The 9,344-nt window shown below is 40.7% G+C and overlaps 1 protein-coding gene across 2 annotated transcripts in view; it reads right to left on the bottom strand.

Moving 5' to 3' along the window:
- The window catches only part of LOC102942857 (death associated protein), an 89,046-nt gene that overhangs the window by 25,169 nt on the left and 54,533 nt on the right, over nucleotides 1-9,344 (bottom strand). The window lies entirely within an intron of this gene.

Below are 9,344 nucleotides of genomic sequence, written 5' to 3'. Positions count from 1 at the left end.
TCACTACATTAATAAACTTTCTGTGAAACTTTTTTTATATACAGGCCATCATTTTCAAAAACAGGAGTGTATACCAACTACAGCTGGTCAAAAACAGTTCCGGGTCAATCAATTTTTGTGGAACTGCAGACCAGGTTCCTACAGAACCCTTCTTGCCAGGCAGGCTTCCATCAGAACTCTCTGCCTCCTCTGTCAGCTTTCCTGGCAGGCTGCTGTGGAGCCTGGGCTTCCAGCTCCAGGGCAGACCTACAATGTAACTCCTCGCTTAACATTGGAGTTATGCTCCTGAAAAATGCTACTTTAAGCGAAACGATGTTAAGCGAATCCAATCTCCCCCTAAGAATTAATGTAAATGGGGGGGGCAGTGGGGGGTGTTAGATCCCAGGGAATTTTTTTTCGCCAGACAAAAGACTATTAAATATATATATATATACACACACACACACACACACACAGAGTATAAGTTTTAAACAAACAATTGAATACTGTACACAGCAATGATGATTGTGAAGCTTGGTTAAGGCGGTGGAGTCAGAGGGTGGGATATTTCCCAGGGAATGCCTTACAGCTAAATGATGAACTAGCACTTGGCTGAGCCCTCAAGGGTTACATTAAAGATTAATGTAGCCTCACACTCTACAAGGCAACACAAATGGAGGGAGGAGACACCATGGCAGAGAGAGACAGAGACACACACCATGTGTGTGTGTGAGAGAGAGAGAAACAGAGACACACATTGTGTATGTGTGTGTGTGTGTGTATGTGTGTGACACACACACACACACACACACACACACCCCGTGTGTGAAATAGAGAGAGAGACGTGCATTTCCCCTTTAAGTACGCTAACCCCACTCTAAGTACACTGCCTTTTTAAGTAGATCAGCAAGTTGAGACAGCAGCTGCTGCCAGCAAACTCCCTACTCCTGAGCCCTGTCTTGTACCCCCCTCGCTCTGTGGAGATGGGGTAAAGGAGCAGGGGAAAGGAGCGGGGGGAGGGGGACACCCTGACATTTGCACCCCTCTCCCCCCCCTTCTGCACAGCAAGGAGGAGGCTCCCAGGAGCAGCTCCAAGGCAGAGGGCAGGAGCAGCACAGGGCAGTGGGGGGAGGGACAGCTGAACTGTCCGGCAATTAATAGTCTGCTGGGTAGCTGCTGCACAGGGAACTTAGGGGGGCTGCAGGTCCACCCTGGTTCCAAGCCCCCATCAGCTAGCTCCTATGGGCTGCTCTTTCTGCAAGCAGTGGACAAAGCAGGCGGCTGTCAAACAATGTTAAAAGGGAACGTTGCGCAACTTTAAACAAGCATGTTTTCTAATTGATCAGCAATGTAACAATGAAAAATCGTTAACTGGGACAACATTAAGCGAGGAGTTACTTTATAGCAGTTGGGTGGCAGTAAAACTGACAAGAATCATGTCAATTTCACCCAGCAGTTGCCTGGATCCCAGAGAGCATATATTGTTTCCAAAATACCATGTTTCAGTGTGTATGGTTTTGGTCCAAATAAGAAAAAAAAACAAATTTTGAAATGTAAAAATTTCCCATGAACTAGAAATTCCAATTTTTGCTTAGGTCTACTTGTAAGTCTCTTCTGAGGCACCTAAAGGTGGGAGTTTCCAAAGCATCTACATGATTTCAGAGTACAAGCCCCATTGCTTTCAAACTGCAAACACTTTTGGAGGAGTGAAGTTTGATTGAAACATACCTGCTTTCTTCACTTGTGATAGCTTTGTTTATTGGAAAGTAGTGTTGGTTGCAAATACTACATGGGAGTATTTAACATTTTAGTTTCTATTATTTGCACAGTATGGAGGTTACTGAGCCCTGGTCTACAATGGGGGGGGACCGATTTAAGTTACGCAACTTCAGCTACGTGAATAACATAGCTGATGTTGACATACTTAGATCGACTTACTGTGGTGTCTTCACCGCAGTGAGTCGACTGCTGCCGCTCCCCCGTCGACTCTGCCTGCGTCTCTCGCGGCGCTAGAGCATAGGAGTCGATGGGAAAGCGCTTGGGGGGTCAATTTACCGTGTCTAGTCTAGACGCGATAAATTGATCCCCGCTGGATCGATCACTGCACGCCGATCCGGTGGGTAGTAAAGACATACCCTGAGAAAGTGGGTTGGTCTTTCAGCATATGTGAAAATGTGAAGTATGAAACTTATTAGAAAAAACCATTATGCAACACCTGAAATTCTACAAAAAATTAGGAAACTAAAAAGAAATGTCCAGAACATCCACTTTAACAATAAGACCATAAAATGGGAAGAAAGTAAAGAACGAGCAGCATGTAAATAAAAACTCCAATTTAAATTTAAAAAAAGACAAGCAATTTTAAGGTTTTTTTAATATTATTATGTTTATCCACCTTCCTTATCTTAAAACTTGTTTATTTTAAGAATAGCAAAACTGCTATCAAAATTAACAGAGAAAAATTCATAAAAAAGACATATATACACAGAAAGCAATTGCAATGCCAGATTAGACTCATGGCTCATCTAGCTTAGTGTCCTGTCATGGAGCTTGATCCTGTTAGATGCTGAGTGAGCACCCTAGCTCTGATCCAGTGAAGCACGTAGGTGCTTAACTTTAAACCAGTGAGTAGTCTCACTGAAGTCATTGTGACTACTTGTGCTGAAAGATAATCATGTACTTAACTGTTTTACTGGATCAAGGCCAGAATGCAAGTCCCTTGCAGGACTGAGCTTTTTTGAAAGTAGTCAGTTCACATGGTTCAGAGAAAGATGTAAGGACCTCTACAATGGACAATTATGGAATAGCCAACACACAGGAAAAGTTTCTTCCAAATCATGTCAGATAGTAGTTGCCTTATGCCACGAAGCATGAGGGTTTACACCTTTTCTAATAAAATATTATTTTATCTAATATAACTGGATTTTCTCATATAGATGTCTAGTCCTCTTATGAACTTGAGAACTATGCTCCTCTCCTCAATAGTATCTTCTGGCAGTGACTTACACGACCTAACCCTGTGAGTAAGACATCATTCCTTTTTATTAGTATCAAGTCTGTTGCCTTTCAATTTCATCGACTATCCTCTCATTTTGTATTATGAGGAAGGGTAAATAGCAGTATTCAATCCATTTTCTCGGCATCATTTATTGTTTAGTATAGCTTTATTATGACCCACTGGCTTACCTTCTCTCTCACCTCTTAGAGTGAAAAGACTGGGACTCTCAGACATCTCTCCATGTCTCTATTCATCTGCTTGCCCATCTCTAAACCATTTCTAGTTCTTTTTTATTTTAAAATGCAATCTATAACACCGGTAACACCTTTTCATTCATGATATAGGTGCTCAGCTTCCCTTTGTGTTTCTCTCACCAACATATCCTATAAGCAATGAAAGGATTCTTCTGTACCCCAGAAGTACTCTTGACTGTATTTATTCATTTCTATAATAGACCCTTGAGGGTGAAGTACAAAGTGTGAATGAGAGGTCATCCGTGTATAAACTGGCTATTTTTTGACAAGATATGTGTGCTTACTCCCCACATTTACTCCCGACTGACTTTGTTGAACAATGAAAAAAATCTCTGAAAATTGCAGAAGTGTTGCTTAATAAAAATGAACAAGGCAAAGCTGGATCTAAAATGGCATCTCAATTTTAAAAGGGAAGAGGAAATAACAGTCCAAATTGCTGCAGCAGAATATTTGAATAGTTCAGAAGCAGAAATTCTCAGATATAGGGGAATCAGGTTTTCCAGCGAGTTTTGGGATATAGCCCCAACCATCAAACAGACAATGTACTGTGTCTTTAAAAAGTGATGTCAAAGTATCAAAGTCATCATTTCCCAATATGAGAGCTACAAGAGCTGATTCCAAAGCTGCTTCTGATGGGAAAAAATGGCAGTGTTTGCTGTCATTTAGTGATTCCAATTTTAACAGAGTAAAAGGGTCTCTCTCACACACACGTGGTCCCTCAGTGGAAAACACCAGAACAGATTAAAATGAAAACTGAGCACAGCTACAAGAAAATCAGTGGCATTACATCTACTGAAAACTGGGGGTTAACCATACAGTCTTGTCATTCATCAGTATTCACTTAAGAGCTACCATCTTGATTAGGAGAATGTTTTTCTTGGCAAAATAAAAGTTATGCTCCATCTCAGGAAAAAAAAAAAAAAAGGAAAAATTTTCTTTATTCACTCGGACACATACTAATTGGTGTCAAATGTTTGTGAGAAAAAAATTAAGGGCACATAGTGAGACTGCTCAAGCGAATTAATTCCAATGCTTGGGAGCTGTATAGGTTCAAAACAGGATCACAGAATTTGGTTTAAATCACTACAAGATTTTTTTGTTAAAAAACATGTCCTCTACTCTATAAAGATGATCAAGAAGGAATAGAAGCAAGGGCTGGTTGTTTCTAGTCTATTGACAACAACAGTGATTGTGTAAATTGGACTATCTGATTACTGAATGTTTTTGAAGTGAATGTAATATTGGTGTAAGTTGCAGGCATGACAACCCAAGGAACTAAAGTCCGCTATTTATCCATGGAATAGGCATCAAAAGTGTAGGCCAACTCAAATAGCAGTGCTGTCGCTTATCAACCCTGACTTGGACTCAAGAACCTTCTCTGGAGTGACAGGGCAATTCCTTTGACTCCCAGGCTAATACTTCAATTGCAGTTTGGACAAACAGTCATTAGACCACAGGTAACAACACCACAGTCATTATGCCTCTGGATGGATTTGAACTGGATATCTTGAGTCAAATGACTCTTTATCCTTCCTGCAAAGCTATTCAGACCTAAGGGCTGGAAATTTGGGGTTTTAGCCTTGTAACTGCATGTCCACCACTATTTACACAGTTCATAATCAAATCAGTCCTCAAGGAATCTACAATCTATTTTGCAGGGTGGGAAGAAAAAAGCTGTCAAAGTCACAAACTTTCAGAAAAATCGTAAATAGTTTATTTGTATTTTCTTTAAAGCATTTGGCAGACTACTGAGGAAACAGCTCATTATGAAATGACTACATAATTATAAAGCCTAAAGTTACAAGATTCTTATTTTAAATGGACTGGATTTACACAGCAAGTCCTCATGGCACTCAAATTTGAGATGTTTCCTTCTTTCCTTTTTGTTTTGAAACAAAGAAAATTTTTAGTCCATATGGGCTTTGTATCATGAGCATCAAGAAATTAAAATGCTGCTGTAAATGTGGTACTGAATTATCAAAACTGTGTGTGGTTGTTTCTTCCTTCAAAAGACACTGTCTTTTTCATTTAAAATTTGACAAATTGGTTTACTATTTTTTTTAGTTTAGTAGAACTGCATCTTTACAGTGCAGAATAAAGGACTAAAGAAGTTAAAACTGTTAAAGTCAAGAGAAGTATAAATTATTTTATGCTGTATTCACGCTGCAGTAATAAAAATGGATAATTACTGCACTATGAACCCTTGACGTGATGACAGCACCCACAGTCATCTGTGCTTTTGTGCTTTATAATACACAAATATGTATTAGCATTTATTTTTCTTCTCTGACAAAATGAAATAGCAATTCTCTACAGCAGTGGGTCTCAAAACTGTGGGTTGGGACCCCAAAGTGGGTCATAACCCTGTTTTAATGGCGTCACCAGGACTAGCTTAGACTTGCTGGGGCCCGGGGCCAAAGCCCGAGGGCTTCAGCCCTGGGCAGCAGGGCTCAGGTTACAGGGCCCCTGCCTGGCGTGGAAGCCCCTGGGCTTTGGTCCCCTGGCCTGCAGAGATGGGGCTTTGGCTTTCCGCCCCGCCACCTTGAAGTGGTAGGGCTTGGGCGGGCTCAGGCTTCAGTCCCAGCTCCTGGGGTCATTTAGTAATTTTTGTTGTCAGAAGGGGGTTGCGGTGCAATGAAGTTTGAGAACCCCTGCTCTATAGTACATAAGAACACAAGAGCTGCCATACGAGGTCAGACCCTTAGTCTCTTTTTTAAGCTGAAAAGCCCTAATCTTTTTTAGTCTCTCCTTGTATGGAAGCCGTTCCATATCGTTGATCAACTTTGTTGCCCTTCTTCCAAACCCGTACCAGTTCTACTATATCCTTTTAAAGATGGCATGACCAGAACTGGACATACTATTCAAGGTGTGGGTGCACTCTGGATTTTTACAGTTGCATTATGGTATTTTATGTCTTATTTTCTATCCCGTTCCTAACATAATGTTAGCCTTTTTGACCCCTTTTACACATTAAAAATGGGGAACTGTAATATAAGAAGAATGAGCGCATATGGAAGTACTGAAAGTGTGATAAGTCTTTCTGAATAATTACAACAAATCAAACGGACAAGACAGTAAAGAACTCCATCAAGGTAGATACTGAATATGGCTTTCAGGTAGCACCTTTTCTTGTCCCCAAGAACTGTATGTCATAGGCATGTGTGAAAAGAACTTAAAGAATAAGGGTCCAACTTTTCACCCACTGAAGTCAAAAGAAGTTTTTCCATTGACTTGAGTAGGAACTGAATTACGCCCTTAAGCAATATAGAGTACTACGTGAAATTAGCTGGAAGACTGATGTCAAGTTGGAATAAGAATGATTACACTCAAAACAAATACTTGATTTTAAGCCTTATTTTTCTTTTAGAGAAGAGCAAGAGGAAAAAAGAAAAGACAAGTAAAAGAAGGGAGCACAAGGAGGCAGTGGCAGACCTTGTTTACTGAGAAATTGCATGCCCTTGTTCATACAAATAATAAAATGCCCAGTTTTATGGCTTGATACTCAAATCTTTTGCAATGTACTTCTGTTTACCACTACTCCATTTTAGAGTACATATGATAAGGGTCTCTGTGCCAGTTTAGGGACAGAAGAAAATGCTATAAACAAATGCTTCTCTGAGATTTACAGACTTACTATAATACACAAAATTCTCCAAATCCAAAGTATAACAAAATGGCATCCAAATGAATAAACCAAGCCAAAATCTTCATTATCTAAACATTCTGCAACTCTGGAGGCTCTTCCAAAGCTGTGTGTATGAATATGTACTTGAAATGGATGCCAAAGAACCAGATGCTGCTATTTTTATTTTTAATAAAAATTGCCATGAACTAAGAGGGAGTAGAAGGGACTTGCAACTGACACTTTGGGCTTCTAAAGGGATCTGTTAATTCATGTAGCTCTTTTTGCTTCCTTCTTGTTAGATTTACTCTGTCCTAATTTGACTGAGACTTGACCTATACTAGCATTTTATATCAGTATAACTGTTGCTCAGGCGTGTGGAAAATCCACACCTCTCAGTGATGCATTTACACTGACCTTACTCCTGGTGTAGACAGTGCTGTGTAGACAGAAGGGCTTCTGTTGTCGACGTAGCTACTGCCTCTTGGGGAGGTGGATTAACTACTCCAATGGAAGAAGCCCTCCCCTCAGCATAAGCAGCATCTTCACTGACGCGCAATAGCAACCAAAGCAGCTTTACCACATCAGCATTTTAAGTGCTAACAAGCCCTGAGTCGTAAACACTGAATTTGGACTTTGAAGTAGGGGACCACAGAGTGAAAATGCAGATTAAAAACCTTGTTTGCTTCTGTATTGATTGATTGCTGACCAGAAAGGGGAGAACTCTCTGTGGCTGCTTCAGGCCACCAGTACTAGAAACGAGAATAAATAATATTGGAATTATTTAAGGATTTGAAAAAAATTAGTATTGTGGGGATAATACTGAACATATTGGTTAAAAATGAAAAAACTGGCATTCAGTATTGTGATTGATTGTCCTCTTCATTAGGTGGTTATTTAAGTTTTAAGCACTATGAGCCTGAATGTGATTACATTTACACTGGTGTAGATAAGGATTAGCTCCATTAAAGTTAGTCATGTTATCTTAGTGTACAACTAATGTGAGATCAGAATCAGGCCATCTGTGTTCTGTTCTCCAATGTACTTTGAATGTAAGTATTACCACATACAGTGATTCCTTCAGTTTTATTATATGGGGCCAGGGGTGAGGGGACTACTCCATAAGTAAGGCCTGCACTAATCCTGCACTCCTCACTCAGGCAAAATTTCTGTTCTCTTCAATGGGGGTTCTGCCTGGGCGAGGAGCATAGGATTAGGCCTTAAACTAGACATCTTTGAGGATGTTTATGAAGGCGTGGGTCTCGAATTTTAAATGCTACTCACACAGGAACAGTAAAAATACACACAACTATACTAAGACCAGAGCGTTTTTCCTATATTCTATAAATTTGAACGTTCGTCACTCCTTCCCGACCCCAGGCTAAGGCTTTCTTTCTGAATAGAAATAAAATGTTCCAAATCTTGCAATGAAGGGCTTACTTTTTCATACTGTACAGCTCAGATTCATGGTATACATCTCAAGAGCTATGGTTGGCTGGAGCAGTTTTATGCTGTATTTCAAATATTTTAAAGAAACCCATTGCTGAGTGCATGTGCCTCCTAGCATACTTTAAGTGCTGATAATGTACTCGATGCTGTACAAAACATACCCTCATCCATGCCAGTTAGCCTGGATTGAAAGCACCATTAAACTCGGTTACAAGCTTTTGTGTGGAGATGGGCTAGGGGCAACACCCTGATTATTTTGGTTACAGTAGACTTTGAATGCTCAAGTTCAGAAAGTACTCCTTAATTATACTCATTGAGAATTCAAAACCCCCTTGTAAGCACTTCACACTACACCTGGCAGCAGATTTTATACCCAGTGAGACTTTTCTCTAGTCTCAGGAATACACAAACAGCATGTCTGTTCAGAGGAAGTGGAGATCCCATAGAAGATTCTATAGATATGGATGATGGGCAGGAGACAATCCAAGAAGTTTTTGGAAAGGGTAGGGGACAATTTCCTGGTGCAAGTGCTGGAGGAACCAACTAGGGGCAGAGCTCTTCTTGACCTACTGCTCACAAACCGGGAAGAATTAGTAGGGGAAGCTAAAGTGGATGGGAACCTGGGAGGCAGTGACCATGAGATGGTCGAGTTCAGGATCCTGACACAGGGAAGAAAGGAGAGCAGCAGAATACGGACCCTGGACTTCAGAAAAGCAGACTTTGACTCCCTCAGGGAACTGATGGGGAGGATCCTCTGGGAGAATAACATGAGGGGGAAAGGAGTCCAGGAGAGCTGGCTGTATTTTAAAGAATCTTTATTAAGGTTACAGGGACAAACCATCCCGATGTGTAGAAAGAATAGTAAATATGGCAGGCGACCAGCTTGGCTTAACAGTGAAATCCTTGCTGATCTTGAACACAAAAAAGAAGCTTACAAGAAGTGGAAGATTGGACATATGACCAGGGAAGAGTATAAAAATATTGCTCGGGGATGCAGGAAGGCCAAATCTCACCTGGAGTTGCAGCTAGCAAGAGATGTTAA

This window comes from Chelonia mydas, chromosome 2 (assembly GCF_015237465.2).
Source record: "Chelonia mydas isolate rCheMyd1 chromosome 2, rCheMyd1.pri.v2, whole genome shotgun sequence".
In the NCBI taxonomy this organism is placed as follows: Eukaryota; Metazoa; Chordata; order Testudines; family Cheloniidae; genus Chelonia; species Chelonia mydas.
The sequence above is the reverse complement of the archived record's forward strand: the minus strand, read 5'-3'. Positions and strand labels throughout refer to the sequence as shown.